Raw genomic sequence first — 21,357 nt, 5'->3', positions numbered from 1 at the left:
TGTCCCTGCTGTCACCTTAGATGTATCCCCTGTCCCTGCTGTCACCTCAGACTGTATCCCCTGTCCCTGCTGTCACCTCAGACTGTATCCCCTGTCCCTGCTGTCACCTCAGACTGTATCCCCTGTCCCTGCTGTCACCTCAGACTGTATCCCATGTCCCTGCTGTCACCTCAGACTGTATCCCCTGTCCCTGCTGTCACCTCAGATGTATCCCATGTCCCTGCTGTCACCTCAGACTGTATCCCATGTCCCTGCTGTCACCTCAGACTGTATCCCCTGTCCCTGCTGTCACCTCAGACTGTATCCCATGTCCCTGCTGTCACCTCAGACTGTATCCCCTGTCCCTGCTGTCACCTCAGACTGTATCCCATGTCCCTGCTGTCACCTTAGATGTATCCCCTGTCCCTGCTGTCACCTCAGACTGTATCCCATGTCCCTGCTGTCACCTCAGACTGTATCCCCTGTCCCTGCTGTCACCTCAGACTGTATCCCCTGTCCCTGCTGTCACCTCAGACTGTATCCCCTGTCCCTGCTGTCACCTCAGACTGTATCCCCTGTCCCTGCTGTCACCTCAGACTGTATCCCCTGTCCCTGCTGTCACCTCAGACTGTATCCCCTGTCCCTGCTGTCACCTTAGATGTATCCCCTGTCCCTGCTGTCACCTCAGACTGTATCCCCTGTCCCTGCTGTCACCTCAGACTGTATCCCATGTCCCTGCTGTCACCTCAGACTGTATCCCCTGTCCCTGCTGTCACCTTAGATGTATCCCCTGTCCCTGCTGTCACCTCAGACTGTATCCCCTGTCCCTGCTGTCACCTCAGATGTATCCCATGTCCCTGCTGTCACCTCAGACTGTATCCCCTGTCCCTGCTGTCACCTCAGACTGTATCCCCTGTCCCTGCTGTCACCTCAGACTGTATCCCCTGTCCCTGCTGTCACCTCAGACTGTATCCCCTGTCCCTGCTGTCACCTCAGACTGTATCCCCTGTCCCTGCTGTCACCTTAGATGTATCCCCTGTCCCTGCTGTCACCTCAGACTGTATCCCCTGTCCCTGCTGTCACCTCAGACTGTATCCCCTGTCCCTGCTGTCACCTCAGACTGTATCCCCTGTCCCTGCTGTCACCTCAGACTGTATCCCCTGTCCCTGCTGTCACCTCAGACTGTATCCCCTGTCCCTGCTGTCACCTCAGACTGTATCCCCTGTCCCTGCTGTCACCTCAGACTGTATCCCCTGTCCCTGCTGTCACCTCAGACTGTATCCCATGTCCCTGCTGTCACCTCAGACTGTATCCCATGTCCCTGCTGTCACCTCAGATGTATCCCCTGTCCCTGCTGTCACCTCAGACTGTATCCCATGTCCCTGCTGTCACCTTAGATGTATCCCATGTCCCTGCTGTCACCTCAGACTGTATCCCCTGTCCCTGCTGTCACCTCAGACTGTATCCCCTGTCCCTGCTGTCACCTCAGACTGTATCCCCTGTCCCTGCTGTCACCTCAGACTGTATCCCCTGTCCCTGCTGTCACCTCAGACTGTATCCCCTGTCCCTGCTGTCACCTCAGACTGTATCCCCTGTCCCTGCTGTCACCTCAGACTGTATCCCCTGTCCCTGCTGTCACCTCAGACTGTATCCCCTGTCCCTGCTGTCACCTCAGACTGTATCCCCTGTCCCTGCTGTCACCTTAGATGTATCCCCTGTCCCTGCTGTCACCTCAGACTGTATCCCCTGTCCCTGCTGTCACCTCAGACTGTATCCCCTGTCCCTGCTGTCACCTCAGACTGTATCCCATGTCCCTGCTGTCACCTCAGACTGTATCCCATGTCCCTGCTGTCACCTCAGACTGTATCCCCTGTCCCTGCTGTCACCTCAGATGTATCCCATGTCCCTGCTGTCACCTCAGACTGTATCCCCTGTCCCTGCTGTCACCTCAGACTGTATCCCATGTCCCTGCTGTCACCTCAGACTGTATCCCATGTCCCTGCTGTCACCTCAGACTGTATCCCCTGTCCCTGCTGTCACCTCAGACTGTATCCCCTGTCCCTGCTGTCACCTCAGACTGTATCCCCTGTCCCTGCTGTCACCTCAGACTGTATCCCATGTCCCTGCTGTCACCTCAGACTGTATCCCCTGTCCCTGCTGTCACCTCAGACTGTATCCCCTGTCCCTGCTGTCACCTCAGACTGTATCCCCTGTCCCTGCTGTCACCTCAGACTGTATCCCCTGTCCCTGCTGTCACCTTAGACTGTATCCCCTGTCCCTGCTGTCACCTCAGACTGTATCCCCTGTCCCTGCTGTCACCTTAGATGTATCCCCTGTCCCTGCTGTCACCTCAGACTGTATCCCCTGTCCCTGCTGTCACCTCAGACTGTATCCCCTGTCCCTGCTGTCACCTCAGACTGTATCCCCTGTCCCTGCTGTCACCTCAGACTGTATCCCCTGTCCCTGCTGTCACCTCAGACTGTATCCCATGTCCCTGCTGTCACCTCAGACTGTATCCCCTGTCCCTGCTGTCACCTTAGATGTATCCCATGTCCCTGCTGTCACCTCAGACTGTATCCCCTGTCCCTGCTGTCACCTCCGACTGTATCCCCTGTCCCTGCTGTCACCTCAGACTGTATCCCCTGTCCCTGCTGTCACCTCAGACTGTATCCCCTGTCCCTGCTGTCACCTCAGACTGTATCCCCTGTCCCTGCTGTCACCTCAGACTGTATCCCCTGTCCCTGCTGTCACCTCAGACTGTATCCCCTGTCCCTGCTGTCACCTCAGACTGTATCCCCTGTCCCTGCTGTCACCTCAGACTGTATCCCCTGTCCCTGCTGTCACCTCAGACTGTATCCCCTGTCCCTGCTGTCACCTCAGATGTATCCCATGTCCCTGCTGTCACCTCAGACTGTATCCCATGTCCCTGCTGTCACCTCAGACTGTATCCCCTGTCCCTGCTGTCACCTCAGACTGTATCCCCTGTCCCTGCTGTCACCTCAGACTGTATCCCATGTCCCTGCTGTCACCTCAGACTGTATCCCCTGTCCCTGCTGTCACCTTAGATGTATCCCATGTCCCTGCTGTCACCTCAGACTGTATCCCATGTCCCTGCTGTCACCTCAGACTGTATCCCCTGTCCCTGCTGTCACCTTAGATGTATCCCCTGTCCCTGCTGTCACCTCAGACTGTATCCCATGTCCCTGCTGTCACCTCAGACTGTATCCCCTGTCCCTGCTGTCACCTCAGACTGTATCCCATGTCCCTGCTGTCACCTCAGACTGTATCCCCTGTCCCTGCTGTCACCTTAGATGTATCCCATGTCCCTGCTGTCACCTCAGACTGTATCCCATGTCCCTGCTGTCACCTCAGACTGTATCCCCTGTCCCTGCTGTCACCTCAGACTGTATCCCCTGTCCCTGCTTCACCTTAGATGTATCCCATGTCCCTGCTGTCACCTCAGACTGTATCCCCTGTCCCTGCTGTCACCTCAGACTGTATCCCCTGTCCCTGCTGTCACCTTAGATGTATCCCATGTCCCTGCTGTCACCTCAGACTGTATCCCATGTCCCTGCTGTCACCTCAGACTGTATCCCCTGTCCCTGCTGTCACCTCAGACTGTATCCCATGTCCCTGCTGTCACCTCAGACTGTATCCCATGTCCCTGCTGTCACCTCAGACTGTATCCCCTGTCCCTGCTGTCACCTCAGACTGTATCCCCTGTCCCTGCTGTCACCTCAGACTGTATCCCCTGTCCCTGCTGTCACCTCAGACTGTATCCCCTGTCCCTGCTGTCACCTCAGACTGTATCCCCTGTCCCTGCTGTCACCTTAGATGTATCCCCTGTCCCTGCTGTCACCTCAGACTGTATCCCATGTCCCTGCTGTCACCTTAGATGTATCCCATGTCCCTGCTGTCACCTTAGACTGTATCCCATGTCCCTGCTGTCACCTCAGACTGTATCCCCTGTCCCTGCTGTCACCTCAGACTGTATCCCCTGTCCCTGCTGTCACCTCAGACTGTATCCCATGTCCCTGCTGTCACCTTAGATGTATCCCCTGTCCCTGCTGTCACCTCAGACTGTATCCCCTGTCCCTGCTGTCACCTCAGACTGTATCCCCTGTCCCTGCTGTCACCTCAGACTGTATCCCATGTCCCTGCTGTCACCTCAGACTGTATCCCCTGTCCCTGCTGTCACCTTAGATGTATCCCATGTCCCTGCTGTCACCTCAGACTGTATCCCCTGTCCCTGCTGTCACCTCAGACTGTATCCCCTGTCCCTGCTGTCACCTTAGATGTATCCCATGTCCCTGCTGTCACCTCAGACTGTATCCCCTGTCCCTGCTGTCACCTCAGACTGTATCCCCTGTCCCTGCTGTCACCTCAGACTGTATCCCATGTCCCTGCTGTCACCTTAGATGTATCCCATGTCCCTGCTGTCACCTCAGACTGTATCCCCTGTCCCTGCTGTCACCTCAGACTGTATCCCATGTCCCTGCTGTCACCTCAGACTGTATCCCCTGTCCCTGCTGTCACCTCAGACTGTATCCCCTGTCCCTGCTGTCACCTTAGATGTATCCCATGTCCCTGCTGTCACCTCAGACTGTATCCCCTGTCCCTGCTGTCACCTCAGACTGTATCCCATGTCCCTGCTGTCACCTCAGACTGTATCCCCTGTCCCTGCTGTCACCTTAGATGTATCCCATGTCCCTGCTGTCACCTCAGACTGTATCCCCTGTCCCTGCTGTCACCTCAGACTGTATCCCCTGTCCCTGCTGTCACCTCAGACTGTATCCCCTGTCCCTGCTGTCACCTTAGATGTATCCCATGTCCCTGCTGTCACCTCAGACTGTATCCCATGTCCCTGCTGTCACCTCAGACTGTATCCCCTGTCCCTGCTGTCACCTCAGACTGTATCCCCTGTCCCTGCTGTCACCTCAGACTGTATCCCATGTCCCTGCTGTCACCTCAGACTGTATCCCATGTCCCTGCTGTCACCTCAGACTGTATCCCCTGTCCCTGCTGTCACCTCAGACTGTATCCCCTGTCCCTGCTGTCACCTCAGACTGTATCCCCTGTCCCTGCTGTCACCTCAGACTGTATCCCCTGTCCCTGCTGTCACCTCAGACTGTATCCCCTGTCCCTGCTGTCACCTCAGACTGTATCCCCTGTCCCTGCTGTCACCTCAGACTGTATCCCATGTCCCTGCTGTCACCTCAGACTGTATCCCCTGTCCCTGCTGTCACCTCAGACTGTATCCCCTGTCCCTGCTGTCACCTCAGACTGTATCCCATGTCCCTGCTTCACCTCAGACTGTATCCCCTGTCCCTGCTGTCACCTCAGACTGTATCCCCTGTCCCTGCTGTCACCTCAGACTGTATCCCCTGTCCCTGCTGTCACCTCAGACTGTATCCCCTGTCCCTGCTGTCACCTCAGATTGTTTCCCTGTCCCTGCTGTCACCTCAGACTGTATCCCCTGTCCCTGCTGTCACCTTAGATGTATCCCATGTCCCTGCTGTCACCTCAGACTGTATCCCCTGTCCCTGCTGTCACCTCAGACTGTATCCCATGTCCCTGCTGTCACCTCAGACTGTATCCCCTGTCCCTGCTGTCACCTTAGATGTATCCCCTGTCCCTGCTGTCACCTCAGACTGTATCCCCTGTCCCTGCTGTCGCCTCAGACTGTATCCCCTGTCCCTGCTGTCACCTTAGATGTATCCCCTGTCCCTGCTGTCACCTCAGACTGTATCCCCTGTCCCTGCTGTCACCTCAGACTGTATCCCATGTCCCTGCTGTCACCTCAGACTGTATCCCCTGTCCCTGCTGTCACCTTAGATGTATCCCATGTCCCTGCTGTCACCTTAGATGTATCCCATGTCCCTGCTGTCACCTCAGACTGTATCCCATGTCCCTGCTGTCACCTTAGATGTATCCCCTGTCCCTGCTGTCACCTTAGATGTATCCCCTGTCCCTGCTGTCACCTCAGACTGTATCCCATGTCCCTGCTGTCACCTTAGATGTATCCCCTGTCCCTGCTGTCACCTTAGATGTATCCCATGTCCCTGCTGTCACCTCAGACTGTATCCCATGTCCCTGCTGTCACCTCAGACTGTATCCCCTGTCCCTGCTGTCACCTTAGATGTATCCCCTGTCCCTGCTGTCACCTCAGACTGTATCCCATGTCCCTGCTGTCACCTCAGACTGTATCCCCTGTCCCTGCTGTCACCTTAGATGTATCCCATGTCCCTGCTGTCACCTCAGACTGTATCCCCTGTCCCTGCTGTCACCTTAGATGTATCCCATGTCCCTGCTGTCACCTCAGACTGTATCCCATGTCCCTGCTGTCACCTCAGACTGTATCCCCTGTCCCTGCTGTCACCTCAGACTGTATCCCCTGTCCCTGCTGTCACCTTAGATGTATCCCATGTCCCTGCTGTCACCTCAGACTGTATCCCCTGTCCCTGCTGTCACCTCAGACTGTATCCCCTGTCCCTGCTGTCACCTTAGATGTATCCCATGTCCCTGCTGTCACCTCAGACTGTATCCCATGTCCCTGCTGTCACCTCAGACTGTATCCCCTGTCCCTGCTTCACCTCAGACTGTATCCCATGTCCCTGCTGTCACCTCAGACTGTATCCCATGTCCCTGCTGTCACCTCAGACTGTATCCCCTGTCCCTGCTGTCACCTCAGACTGTATCCCATGTCCCTGCTGTCACCTCAGACTGTATCCCCTGTCCCTGCTGTCACCTCAGACTGTATCCCCTGTCCCTGCTGTCACCTCAGACTGTATCCCCTGTCCCTGCTGTCACCTTAGATGTATCCCCTGTCCCTGCTGTCACCTCAGACTGTATCCCATGTCCCTGCTGTCACCTTAGATGTATCCCATGTCCCTGCTGTCACCTCAGACTGTATCCCATGTCCCTGCTGTCACCTCAGACTGTATCCCCTGTCCCTGCTGTCACCTCAGACTGTATCCCCTGTCCCTGCTGTCACCTCAGACTGTATCCCATGTCCCTGCTGTCACCTTAGATGTATCCCATGTCCCTGCTGTCACCTCAGACTGTATCCCCTGTCCCTGCTGTCACCTCAGACTGTATCCCATGTCCCTGCTGTCACCTCAGACTGTATCCCATGTCCCTGCTGTCACCTCAGACTGTATCCCCTGTCCCTGCTGTCACCTTAGATGTATCCCATGTCCCTGCTGTCACCTCAGACTGTATCCCATGTCCCTGCTGTCACCTTAGATGTATCCCATGTCCCTGCTGTCACCTCAGACTGTATCCCCTGTCCCTGCTGTCACCTTAGATGTATCCCATGTCCCTGCTGTCACCTCAGACTGTATCCCCTGTCCCTGCTGTCACCTCAGACTGTATCCCATGTCCCTGCTGTCACCTTAGATGTATCCCATGTCCCTGCTGTCACCTCAGACTGTATCCCATGTCCCTGCTGTCACCTCAGACTGTATCCCCTGTCCCTGCTGTCACCTCAGACTGTATCCCCTGTCCCTGCTGTCACCTCAGACTGTATCCCATGTCCCTGCTGTCACCTCAGACTGTATCCCATGTCCCTGCTGTCGCCTCAGACTGTATCCCCTGTCCCTGCTTCACCTCAGACTGTATCCCATGTCCCTGCTGTCACCTTAGATGTATCCCATGTCCCTGCTGTCACCTCAGACTGTATCCCCTGTCCCTGCTGTCACCTCAGACTGTATCCCCTGTCCCTGCTGTCACCTTAGATGTATCCCCTGTCCCTGCTGTCACCTCAGACTGTATCCCATGTCCCTGCTGTCACCTCAGACTGTATCCCCTGTCCCTGCTGTCACCTCAGACTGTATCCCCTGTCCCTGCTGTCACCTCAGACTGTATCCCATGTCCCTGCTGTCACCTCAGACTGTATCCCATGTCCCTGCTGTCGCCTCAGACTGTATCCCCTGTCCCTGCTGTCACCTCAGACTGTATCCCATGTCCCTGCTGTCACCTCAGACTGTATCCCATGTCCCTGCTTCACCTCAGACTGTATCCCCTGTCCCTGCTGTCACCTTAGATGTATCCCATGTCCCTGCTGTCACCTCAGACTGTATCCCATGTCCCTGCTGTCACCTTAGATGTATCCCATGTCCCTGCTGTCACCTCAGACTGTATCCCCTGTCCCTGCTGTCACCTTAGATGTATCCCATGTCCCTGCTGTCACCTCAGACTGTATCCCCTGTCCCTGCTGTCACCTCAGACTGTATCCCATGTCCCTGATTCACCTTAGATGTATCCCATGTCCCTGCTGTCACCTCAGACTGTATCCCATGTCCCTGATTCACCTTAGATGTATCCCATGTCCCTGCTGTCACCTCAGACTGTATCCCCTGTCCCTGCTGTCACCTCAGACTGTATCCCCTGTCCCTGCTGTCACCTTAGATGTATCCCATGTCCCTGCTGTCACCTCAGACTGTATCCCATGCCTCTGCAAGTACTAAAGTTCTAAGAGCGGGGAAGAGTGATAGTCCTTCTTTAAAAAGTCACTGTGGCTGTGGTGGACTATGAATTCAGATCTCTACCGTGCATCAGCAGAGGCAGGTGGGCCATGTCCATTGCAGGAGGCAGGTGGGCCACGTCCATTCTATCCACTTTGTGAACAAAGTTGGGTTGAATGGTGGCTCACTCGCTCAATGCAGGCAGGGGGAACCTTGCTACAGAGGCCCTCTGTGCAACGGTCTCGATGCAACCTGCTCATGGCCCTCAGAGTCCCACCACGGCCGCAGCTGTCTGAGTCGTCAGCCCATGGAGACTCACGTTCTGGAAGTGTCAGTCTGTGGTCGGGTGTTGGGCCCCTGGCTGTGGGTCTGCGGCAGCCCGTCACGGCAGGAGGGTATGGCAGAGAAAGCCCATCCACCTTACAGCCTGGACAGGCAAGAGGAAGGAGAGGTAGCTAGGGTCCCACTGTCCCCTTCCAAGACACGCCCCCAGTGGCCTAAACACCTCCCATGAGGCCCCGCCCCTTGAAGGTTTCCCCCTACCCCACAGCACCACCATGGGACCAAGCCCCTAAGGCACAGGCCTGGGGATGCTCGGGACGTGAGCCACAGCGCTGGGCCTCCACGAAGGCCAGCCTGAGTCGTGCGCTGGGGTGGCTCAAAACTACGGCTTTATAGACAATTATGGGAAGATTCTGCTTGGCTCCCAGTGGTGAGAGGGAACCCAGGGATTAGACTCATGGCACACATTCAGGAAAGAAGTGCCTACCACAACCTGATGTCCCAACGCTACTCCTTAAGGCACCAGAGACAGGATGCCAGTCACAGAAGTCTCAGAGGATGAGCGCAGGTGCCTCTGCAGCTTGTGCAGGCCTCGCGTTGGCCTTGAGCACTCAGTACTGCCCAACAGGGAGCAGAGGCCAGTGTCCCCGGGACAGAGCCACCATGCGGAGATCTCCTTGCTTCTCCTGCCTTCAGACTGGACCCACAGGCCCCCGGAGACTAGGTAACCCGCTCATTCTCACCCCCAGGAGAGACCCTGACCCTGGCCTGCCAGCATGATCACAGGAGGTGGACAGATGCACGGAGGGCGCCAGGCAGTCTGGAGGTCATGAGCTCAAGGCAAAGAAAGACTAGAGCCTGCAGCAGCCTTGAGGAAGTGCTCCTGCCGTACAAATCCATGTGTCTTCCTCTGTGCTCCGTGCAGCCCCCGGGAGCCTGTCCAGGTCGGCCCGCTGAGCACGGACACAGTTCTCTTTCAGAACTAGCTTATTCTTCTTTGTTATCACTTTGCCTAATTTGTGCTTAAATGTTTTATATTGAACTACACTGATAACCCTCATTTAAACATGAACATTTAACCTAATGTTAGAAGTGTCAATTCTGTCAAGCCATGTTTAAAAATTAGAATCATGAAATATTCCATTAAATGTTCTTAAAACTGGGAGAAATTAGACCAAACACAGATAGCCCACATGCCTGGAGCAGCTGCAATCAGAACCGGACAGATTTCAGAGCTGAGTGTAAGGTAAAACAAACAGCTCCTTTTGTTTCTGTTGTGCTGCTTTGTGACACTGGGGAATGTACAAGTAAACCCAAGGCCTTCCCCCGGCAGCATCAGAGTGCAGGGCTTCTTCCAGGAAAGGAGCAGGGCACAGACAGGAAATGAGAACAACTGCCATCCATTACGGCTCCCCGGACCTCTTACAGTAGCGGCGCCCACCAGGCTGAGCATCTGGGAGAGGGCAGAGCCTCCTTTCTGCGGGGAGGACGGATTTCTACTATCAGACAAGCGAACGGGGATTCAGCAGACAGACATGTCAGATTGCCCAGCAAACCTTAGATAGAGCACAGGCCAGAATTCTGAAAAATCACCCCTTTACCAGGATTCTCTTACTTTTCTCCAGCCTGTGTAAAATGTGCACCGAACGTGGGCCCCGGGAGGTAAAGCCAAGCCTTGGAAGTCACCCCCAGGGATGCATTCAGATGTGGAGGCCTGGTAGGATCTGCAGTCTGGGCCATGTTGCAGTCACGTGGATGACCAGCAGCAGTCCCCCGGGGTCTGCTGACCAGCACCCCACCCACCTCCTCTCGGAATTAGTGAGCTTCAGCACCGGCTGTGAGTGGGGTCTGTTTCCAATGACTCTGAGGGGACCCTTCTTTTGGGGTTACTGGTCCCATTTCCTTGCCATTGGCCACCCCAAGGACTCTGCTGAGCACCCCAAGGCAAGCACCCATCATTCCTGCCCCATGTAACTTCAGTAGCGAGAACAACGTATGCATCATCTAATTCAACTGTGAATGGCCCTTCTTAGCCTGAACTGTCCTGGGGAGAGGGTGTGCAGCAGACTGTGGACTGCCTCCCAGAGGCCAGGGAGCACCATGCAGCCAGGAGCGCTCCTCAAAGCGGCCAGCCTGGGCCCCGGAGTGCCGAAGGCAGGGCATACCTGAGTGGGTGGGCTCTCCCTCCTCCACAGAACGCGGAGACGCCTGCGGGACCACGGGGTTCACCAGTCCTCCTTCGCGTTCATTTCTAAAGGAGAGAAGAAGAGTGGACGATAACTAGCTGAACAGGGGACCGAGCCTCACCTCCATACTCTCATGCTGGGGCACTGGGCTATTCCCTGGGAGGCAGCTGCTCAGCAGGGAGGACACTCACGCTGGATAAGGAGAGACCACTCTTAAACACTCGCCTAACTCACTTTGAAATCTGAGATACTTAACTCTTTAAATGCATGTCTGAGTTGGAAGAAAATGAACACAGGTGATGTTTAGATTGACCAATTATCAGCCAATTTGTGCCATACTGCCTTCTTTAAAAACTTGGATGCAATTAGGAAACACTGTAATAAGAGATATATTTTAGATATTAACTTTTCTTTGGAAATAATGTGCTTTCGTTCATAAAAAAATGTAGTCTGCTGTTGCCAAGGGCACTCCCGAATGTCTTCAGCTTTATCTCGGCAGAACCACAACCAAAGGAATCATCTTCATTAGGGAAAATTTAAAATTTATTTATTAACCCTCTGTCAAGATTTTGTGCAATATCATCTCAGTATTAGATGATATTGACTGTTATTATGTCTAAAATAAAAAAAACCCCATATTATTTCAAAGAATACTGCCAAAGAAAGAATTCAAAAAAATAGATGAACTAAAATATCAGAAAGTGAGGGTGCAGTGTGTCAGAGTAGAAGCCATTGTTTCTGGTGCAAACCTCCAAATTCAGAGCTGCTCATTAAATCCAGTCTCTGGCACTGAGAGACGAGGTGTTAATGGGCAGCAGCCAAGTGTGTCGGGAAGGAGGGGACCCTGGGGCTGGCTGCCTGCTCTCCACACAGCGGCATTACCATAAACCCTCTAAAAGACACTGCCACACTTCCCACGGGTGGCCCCGAAACAGACACAACATCCAGGGAGCCCGGCAAGGGGCTGAGGCAGGGAGCAGGGACCATATCCAGGAGTGGGACGCACACCTGGCGACCTATTGGTCTCCCTAAGGACTATGTGCCAAGACCCAGAAATGTGCCTGGAGCTAGGGGTGAGCGATCCTGAAAAACCAAGGTTGACAACTCAGGGAGAGTTAGTGTACTAGCCTGTGTGCAAGTCTAGAAGCACTGGTTATTTTGTAACATTTTAAGATCTATTAAGGTTTTAATATAAATTATGATTTGGGGTTTTATTTATGGCAGTTTAGAGCTATCTACATGAGAAAATCTTTGCAGAGAAAAGTCTGTTTTGTGGCCTTCTCATGTCTATCAGTACCCAGTAATCTCTCTCTCTCTCTCTCTCTCTCTCTCTCTCTCTCTCACACACACACACACACACACACACAAACCACGTGTTCATTCACACACATATTCACATATACCATGTGTCCACGCACACACACATAAACCACACATGTCCACTCACACACTTACACACACATACTACGTGTCTACACACATAAACCACGTGTGCACACACACACACCCATAAACCACGTGTCCACACACACACCTAAACCATGTGTCCACTCACACACATACATATATATACTATGTGTTTACACACATGCACACACACACAGACCACATGTCCACACACAGACACTATAAACCAGTGTCTATACACACAAACATAAACCACATGTCCACACACACAAACATAACCCCCCCATCCCCACCCCCACACACAGCATAAATGCAGGAAATTCTACAATGTTTTCAACTCTAATTGGTCCTTTATTTGCAGTTGACTTGTGCACTGAACTTTTTCTTGATGAAAGCAAAAGTCCCCCCACACTCCGGTGTCAGTCATTCCCCCTAACAGCCACCTGGACCCTGGGGGATTTATCTAGGGCAAACCATGACTTCCCCCCTCAGTCTCGGGTTAGAGCGGGAAGGTGGCGAGGGAGGCACCTGTGCATTTCCCTGGCTGCTGCTGAGTGTCAGCACCAAGCCCCACGAGGACCAGCCTGAAGTCAGTGGGCATCTCCTGCAGTCCAGCCTCTTTGACTTTTAGAAACTGGCCCACACTTTCTCATTCAGAATACACGAAAGCAATTAGCATAGGAACTTGACATTCATTATTGATTTTGAATAATACCAGGGCTCTTTCAAGTAATTGCTCTTGACTCACGGCCGGCTGCTCCTCCTGGGTCTGGGAGACCCAGCTCAGCCAGGCTCTCTGACACTCTCTGAAGGAAGCACTCTGAATCCACATATCCACCCGACAACCACATGAGTGGGCTAAATGCAAGACACATCCTTTAGCACGAGTGCTCTGCCAAGAGTTCTAGCCAGGGGCCATCTGTACAGGAAGTGTCACTCTCGTTCCACGCAGATGGCCTCTGTTTGCACAGTGCGGACACTTTGTGGCCCTGAAAACTGGCTAAGTGGCATCAGGGATTGCTGTACACATGACTTTCTACCCCAAAAGCACCTATAAAGCTGGCACTGCTGGCCACAGGACAAAGAGACTGGCTGAGGAGGTGTCCCCATGGCCCTGGAGCAGAGAGGAGGTGCTACCGGGACTCTGGGCGGGAGCAGTACCTCACTCTGTGCCCACCGACCTGCCATCTGGCTCTCCTGACATTTTTGTTGCAGAAAGACCCTTTGCTTTGATGTTTTGCTGAAATGACACATACGTGTGCCCATTTGGTGATGTGAATCAATGCTGAAGGATTAACCTCCAGTGGAAATGGTTTTGCCTTTTATGTTTTCTCCCTAGAAGTTCTGCAGGGGGTTGGTTAGAGATGAGGGATGTGTTTTGACAGTGCCTCTTCCTCAGGCTCGCAACACTGAACAGCAAGAGCCAGACAACTGCTACAGTCTGGCCTGTGTGGCCCAGCGAGCAGGGGGGCTTGTCAGTGCAGAGACGCAGCCCCACGAACCTTTGGAACCTACCCAAGGACTCCACGCCCCCCTGTGGCTTTCCTAGACTCTTGCCTCCTGTAGTCTGCACAGGAAATCCGCTTTTTAAGATGTCTCCTGCACACCTAAGAGGTTCAACCTGTGATCCTTACGTCAGGAGGGAGCAGAGTGTCTGAGCGCGGGTGCTGGCGGCCAGCCACCGCATGTCCTCCTGGCTGGCAGGCCAGTCCCCGACTCTGGGGCTGCTGCTTCTAACTCATATATGGACAGAGAAGGTGGCTCAGGGTGTGGTGGGGAGGGACACATGGTACGGCCTTGGGTCTGTGGTACCTGAGCTGCTCTTCCCTGCTTGAGTAAAGGGCTGTGTTTCCTTCAGTGCCAAGTCTTAGTAATGTCAGCCGTCGCCCTTCCACGGGGACATTCCTTGGTAGGACTTGCTCCTGGGAGGACACACATTCCCAGTGGTCTACAGAAAGCAAGGCATTCCCTTGCAGACTCTCAAGAAAGAAGGAATGATCATGTTCAGAGAGTGACAGTGACAACACAGGCCAGGAAGAGGACGACTATAGCAGAGGTAAATGTGAATGAAGGGCTGTCACGCGCAAGCTTCAGAAGGAAAGAAGCCTGGCTCAGGGCGTTTTCCTTCCAGCTCTGCCTGTTCCTAGCCCGTCCTCTGCCCCTGACTTGTTTCCTCACCTGTGAATTGAACATGATTCTACCTGCTTTGAAGTTTGTGTATGAAACTACTTTGACTTTAAATTGTGATTTGGGCTGAAGGAATCATAAGGATGATAACTATTATTATAGGGATGGATAAAAAATGAAACAACAGGAATCAAAAGAATAACGCAGGAAAATACTTAAATCACCCTCTGTTCATGGTTAAGTGCTCCTTCACCTCTTTAATGAGTTTAAAGTCCAAATCAGTCACGTCTTTGCCCATGACTTTGGTTGTTGGAGTGTGGGGATGGATGTGGGCAATCCAGAAGGGATGAGCGGCCCTCCCATGCTGGTACTGTAAGGTCTCAGGAGTCCTCTGGACCACGTGGCAGTGTTGGTACTCAGAAGAGAACCTGATCTAATCCAGGATGAGGATTTCAGCATGGCAGCCGACAGCGGGAAGGAACAGAACACCTGTGGTCTGCAGTGCTGAGCTGTTTGTAGCTGAACGCACTTGCTTTATCTGACATCTACCTCACGAGGTGCTGCTGAGCTTAGACCTGTGTCTGCAGCAACCATTTTGCAGGTTCTCAGAACCAGTACTGGAAAGGAAACTCGGGTCCTCAGGGCAAGGCACCTGGGCAGGCGAGTGGTGCTCCCCCTGGGGGGGGCGCTGTCTGCTGGCTGTGGTGGTGGTGAGGCAAGTGACCGCCCACCGAGGTGCAGTGGATGTCCCTGGGGCAGCCTTGTCAAGAATCTGGCCTGTGGAGGGGAGTGTTGACGTGCACATGCCACCGAGAGCTCTGGGTCCGGCATCTTCCAAACGACCCCAGTCTCACACAGGCGCTGTGAGGCCCTTCCAACAGCATCATATAGAACAGAAAACTAAAGCCCAGACGTGCTGCACTCCTTCAGTCACCAATGGTAATCAGGACAAGACAATCCAGACCCATGTCGGCATCGTTAATGGCCAGGGCAGAGCAACACCCAGCACACAACCCTTTAGGTAAGCACGCAGATCACGAACCGGGAGTACTCCTGGGTTTACACAGGTGCAAGTGTAGGCCCAGAGGGTACAGACCCCGGCCACCACAGATCATCTTGGAGGAAGAGCAGGCCACTGGGACTGAGGAGGGCTTTCCCTTTTTCCTTAATACTTTCAGTTGCTTGATATTTTATCACCAAAGCAAATTCATGTAGCATTAATATAACGAAATAAAAAGAAAAATGATAATTAAACACATCTATCACTGTGTTCAAAAGTAATGTATCAATCACTGTTCAGAATGACTGATACATTTAGGTTAAAATTTTACACTTCCAAAATCTTGGGGTAATGAGAGGCTAGTGGCTCACAGCAGGTGAAGAGTGAGGCTGGGACCCTCTTGCGGCCGCCACACCAACCCCACCAACCCCAGTGCAGTGAGAGATTCTTGCTCCAGCTCCCTGAAACAGCCTCCCTCCTGAGCAAGCTGACACAGGAAGGCAGTGCCATCTTGGCATGAAGACCACGCACAGAGGTGCCGGTGGCTGCATGTGTCCTGCACTCGGTGCGCAGGGCTGGGGGTGTGCCAGACGCCAGGTGGGCCATGTCCCGCAACCTACCCCTGCGGAGAGCGGTGATCACCAGGCACAGCCCCGGCAGCGGGCCCATGTGAGCGACTCTTCATGTGGCTTAATGCATGAAGATGGGCATCAGCCACAGATCAGAACTCTGGGTTCCTCTGCTCATGTCTGACGGCAGTTCCTGGTGTGGAAGCCCTGGTATGAGTTAGAGGACTGGGAATGAGACTTCAACCACCTCCCAGCCCGGAGCTGGCACTCCCTCTGCCCCTGAGCTGTCAGGATTGCAGGTGCCGCTCCTCATGGAGAGCTGGGGCTCTGCCTGTCACTGCCCCAGTGCTTCCTGCAGTACGTGGCTCTCTCTGCTTGGAGCCCCCCAGGCCCTCGCTGAGCTCAGGGCCCCTTCCCCCCTACTTCCCCAGGCCTGTCCCTCCTCTTGCCCATGGCGAGAATCCCCCGGCCTGGCAGCTCCCCTGTCAGGGTGACTCTACTGTCATCACACCCCCACCCTGCATTACCACGGATCAGAGGCAAAGGTGGTTTCCGGGGCAAACTGTGGAGCGGCAGGATCACACCCAGCGCACAGCTGAGGAAACAAGCCCATCGAGCAGAGGAGGGTTAGAGCGAGTCGGAGCCAGAAGGGGAACTGGCCCTGCTGCTGGGCTCCGCGGCCTGCTGACGTGGCTGTGTGGCACCCCTTCACTGTCTTGCTGGTGGCTGCCTTGGGCGAGGACAGGCATGTTCCCCAGGCCCTGGAGAGCAGACCAGCCTTTCTCAGCTGGGGCCACACCAGCTTCCCTGAGAGCTTCAACTTTCACCGCATCCCACGGCCTGTCTGCCCCAGGCTTCCAGATCTCTCCAGCCTCAGTGGGCCACGTCCTCTGAGTTAGGAGAGCGCTGTCTTCCAACCACGTTGCCCACCCAGGACTGTGTGAGCTAGTCTACCCAGGGAGTGTCTCCCCATCTAGAGGGGAGGGCCCACCAGCTTCTCCAGGTGTCACATCTCTGCCACTGCCATTGTTATCAACCATGGCCACGGCCAGTCCTTGGAGACAAGGATGGAATCACATCTGCCCGTCTTCACATCACCAGGGACCAGAGGTGGGGGCTGTGTTAAGTGACTCAATGAAATAATGTTGATCAGTGGGCTCTGAGTTCCGTAACACTGTGGAAGTCACTGTTCTGGGCTTCTTACGCTGTCTAGCACAGCATCTCACACACAGCGCCTTCTCATAGATGTTGGCTGACCAACAGGAGAGACACAAGTCAGCCACCTGCACCAGGAAAGTCAGAAGTGTTGCCCAGGACTCGGGACTGGCCAGGTGTCCTGGGTGTGCATGTGAATGCAGGGAAACCTGGATGCAGGTGGGCTCTGGGCACGCGGGAAGGAATGTGTGCTCAAGTGTGCAGTGTGTGTGTGTGCTCACAAGAGGGTGCTAGCTCTGTTTCTGAGACACAGCAGCTTGTGGGATGGTGTTATCAATTGCTTACTGAACTCCACAGAATTTCAAGGAATCCTTGGGTATAAAAGCAGAATTGTAGCTGCAAGATCTCTCTGAGAATATTAAATTACTCTGTCAAGGGCCATGATCGAAACTGTGGCTTAAATGTGTTACTAGGCTAACCTAAATGAAGGTTGTGCCTTCAAGTAAAAGTCCTGCCAACAGAGGCTTGTCTCCCACAACTCTGCTGCCCAGGAATGCTCTGTCCTGAGATGAGGGCCGAGCATGGGGTGGCTCTCTGAGCTCTTAGCCATTTTCTCTACAAAGAAATAGCAGGAGCTGCACACAGAAATGAGACTCCTCTGTACAAATATGTCCCCCTGGAAGCTGTCCCCAGTGGCAAAGGACTTCTGAGTTATAGCATTTGCATGCTAAATTCCTTCATTTGATCCTCAAGCAATCCTGAGACTAGGACAAGAGAGAGATTAGCTCTATTTTAGAAAGCGCTGATTTTCAGGAAGGTAATTTGCCCAAGATCCTGGAGCTGGGAGTGGATCTGGGGTGCTCTGGGTCTGAAACACCTGGCTGGGTATTTCCACAGTTCCACCTGGCGGCCGGCTTCCAGGCACCCTGAGCAACAGCCTCTAGGACAAGAGCTCAGTGCACCCCAGACTTGACTCTACTTGTGCCCCAGGAGCCACAGCCAAGGTCCCATTCCTGTAGGATCCCTTGGAGGTGTTTAGGGACAATTGCCCTCCAGAAGGTAAAACCAGGACCCACAGAGACCCCTGAGGCCCTAGAGCAGAGATCCACCCCTGAGCATCACATTCTAAGGAATTTGCTTCATACAGTGACCTTCATCCTGGGATGGCCCACATTGTGAGTCACCATTGATTCTAAAGATACCAGTTGTCCACACAGCCTGGAAGATGGCTGGAGAGGTAAGCCAGACCTCATCAGTCTCCTTCCTCGTGGTGACAAGGCTAGGCGTGGGGTGTGGGGAATGCATGGCCTGGACTTGCCAAAGGACAAGGTGGCACTCTCAGCAGTTTTCAGCAGGCTAGGGATGACGACTCTGCTTCTGTTTGGCCACGGCTTGTCCCTTTGGGTCTGGGGAGGGAACAGTGGTTCCCTACCAAAACTCAGCTGAAGACCAGGGCAATGCCAGCTTGGCCCAGTGACAGGAACCGAGACAGGCTAGAAAGACAGGCGGTAAAGAGATGCACAACCTGGCCCCAGAGCTCAGAAGGAGTGAGACCACTGTCCAAGGTGGTTGGACACAACCTGAGTGTTTCAGAGGCCCTGCCCACTGCAGGCTTTGCCACGACCAGCCCAGCTCCACAGACACCTGCCACCAGGGCCCAGGGTCTGCTCATAAGAACCTGGTACTCTGCACACCCCTAAGGCACACCCAACCTTGAGCATATCAAGAAGACCCTGATGGTCAGAGGGTCAGGGGCATCTTTAGCACATTGATTCTGTTAACAGCTACATATTCCACAATTAAAACATTCTAGCCATTCAGTACACTGCCTATGTTACTTCCTTGTGTTTAATATCCCTACTCAAAACCGAGTGATTCACAATACATTGATTGTTCTGTGCGCACATTGATCCATTTGTCTGGTCAGGACCATGGACAGAGGGCCAAACCTGGCTTCTGGATTCCCCTGCCCCCTACTTGTAGGTCCAATGCTCTGCTGTGCTCTCCACCACCTTTGGAAGCCACACTGTGTGCACAATACCAGACATGCAGAAATTGGTGGATAAGATCTGCAACAGTGACCCGGCAAGCCCACACCTCTGGTACATCTGTAATGGGCTGCCTGCTGCTCACGGTGCTGGACACGAGTCTTGGGGGATGGCAAAGTGGAAGTAGACAGCTAAAGAGTGGCCCCATCTGCAGACAGCTTCCTGCAGTCCCTGGTGTCAGTCTGTCTGAGTGGGATCTGGAGCTTGGTCTCCTTTCTGCATTAGTGTGAGCCGCCCAGACCCTCCTCCACGCCCTGGTGTGAAACGAGGTTGAGTGTGCAGACCCGTCTGCCCCATGGAGCTGCATTCCAGCACATTCACGAGTTGTTGGTGTGGGTGTTCTTGTCACTCCTCCCGCTGACGCATCTGGAGGATGCCTGCTGAGCTTTGACTGTTCTGCTTTGTGATCCTGAACACTTCTCCCACCTGGGGGCAGCTCCTTCATGTCCAAATACCCAGGCCAAGGAGATTGAAATGCTCCCTTCAAAAGCGAATTCTGCCTCTCTGCACACCAGGGTTTGATGGAGACAGTGTGAAGTCATACACAGGTTTCAAGCAATGCACTTTACCAATGAAATAGCACACATCGTGCCGGCTCCTGAAGGGAGTTCATTGTTATTTAGTTTTATTTGCTCTGATCCCTCTCTTGAGAAGCAGACTGAGGATTTTTTAAAAGGTATGATCTAAACCTGGCCTTGATGAACTTAGCCTGCAATTTCTTGCTCACAGGGCCCTTTCTTCTTGGATTGCAGATGCAAGGTGAGCGGGCTGCAGACTCAAGCCCCTTACGTAAAAGCAAATGTCACAGGAAAGGCTCTGGTATTTGGTGCTAGTCTCCCACCTCCACGCAGGCATTTCCTAAATCTGCCTTTGATGAGCTTCCCCAGCTTCCAGCTCTGTCAGTTCCCTCCGGAGCCGTACAGAGTGTGCTGCATGGAAATGTCATCTGCCAGGACTGCAATCACTGGCACTCCAGCAATCAGGGCACAATGCAGAACGGGTCGAATCCAGGTGAGAGCGAGAACCCGCAATCAAGCCCGGGGAGGGGAGAACAAAGCCATTTTCTTTCATTTGCCGTCAACACAACCATCAGGCCTTAATTACCAGGCGAGTGTGGGGCTGGCTGCAGAAAGGCTGATTATTATACAGCTCAGCTCCAAATCAGTTCCGTATTGATGAGCTGCAGAGAGGAAGCCAGCTTAGCCACTGTGCGGGGCGGTGAGTGGCAGAGGGAGCAAGCACACTCTGGGGAATTAAGGATGATTTTGGAAAGAGAGGAGGCACAGACACCTAAGAGCCAGCTAAAAATACACTGTGAAAGTCACACATGCTCATTTGGAAGCTTCGTCCTCCAATTCAGCACCCTCTCCAGCCAGAGCCGCCTTGCTCACCAGATTTACTGTTTACCTTATGCACCAAGCTCTCAAAAGCTTCCTTCCCAAAAATGTGCCCCAGTGAGTGCCCCGAATATCTTATACATCTGCTTGGGTCTACATTAAATATCAAACACTGAGTTTAAGATCTCCTTTAGAGGCTGGTCCAACCACACTCCATTGCAAGCTGAACCATTTTGAATAAAGCCTTCACATTAAAAATAAATATATGTGCAACTGGTAAAAATCTCTCTTTTCTCCCTCTCCTTCCCTCCCTCTCTCTCTCTCTCTCACACACACACACACACACACACACATACCCTTCCTATTCCAAAACTCCATATTTATGTAGGCACAAGACATAAGGATGCATCTTCCTCAGTATTACTAAAATTTTGTTGTAACACGGCTGACTCACGAGAGACTAGGATTTGAAGCTGTTTTTTCTGCTGTTTGGTGGTGCGGCCCAGTGTGAGGTCAGGGCCTGTGTCCCTGGGGCCCAGGGTCTGCAGAGCCTCCCACCAGGCGGATGACGGATCCAGGGCTTGGAGTTTCCTGCTGGTTTGGGTCTGGCAGGAGCTCCTGGGACCGAAGCTGGCACCCCCCTCTGAGGGGCTCACGAGGAGCAGGGCAGGGCAGAGTGGGAGTGTGGGGGTCCCTCTCCACAAGGAGCCAAAGACAAAAGTGGCATCTGCCACGTGGGAATTTGCGTGGCTCCCGGCCTGTGGGAGTCACGCTCTCTGGACTCGGAAGCACCTGCCTGGGA

At 53.6% G+C, this 21,357-nt stretch overlaps 1 protein-coding gene across 20 annotated transcripts in view; it reads right to left on the bottom strand.

Annotated features, from left to right (window-relative positions):
• The window catches only part of Myt1l (myelin transcription factor 1 like), a 395,041-nt gene that overhangs the window by 261,857 nt on the left and 111,827 nt on the right, over positions 1–21,357 (bottom strand). For all 20 annotated transcript variants that reach the window (XM_058574977.1, XM_058574987.1, XM_058574986.1 and 17 more), the window contains exon 3: positions 10,892–10,977. The gene's annotated coding sequence lies outside the window, so the exon portion shown is untranslated. The remainder of the gene's footprint in view (positions 1–10,891; positions 10,978–21,357) is intronic.

This window comes from Marmota monax, unplaced genomic scaffold (assembly GCF_021218885.2).
Source record: "Marmota monax isolate L192 unplaced genomic scaffold, Marmota_monax_Labrador192_F-V1.1 WCK01_AAM20220418_F8-fsc00633, whole genome shotgun sequence".
NCBI classification, from domain to species: Eukaryota; Metazoa; Chordata; class Mammalia; order Rodentia; family Sciuridae; genus Marmota; species Marmota monax.
Note: the sequence above shows the minus strand (reverse complement) of the source record. Positions and strands in the feature narration are given on the sequence as shown.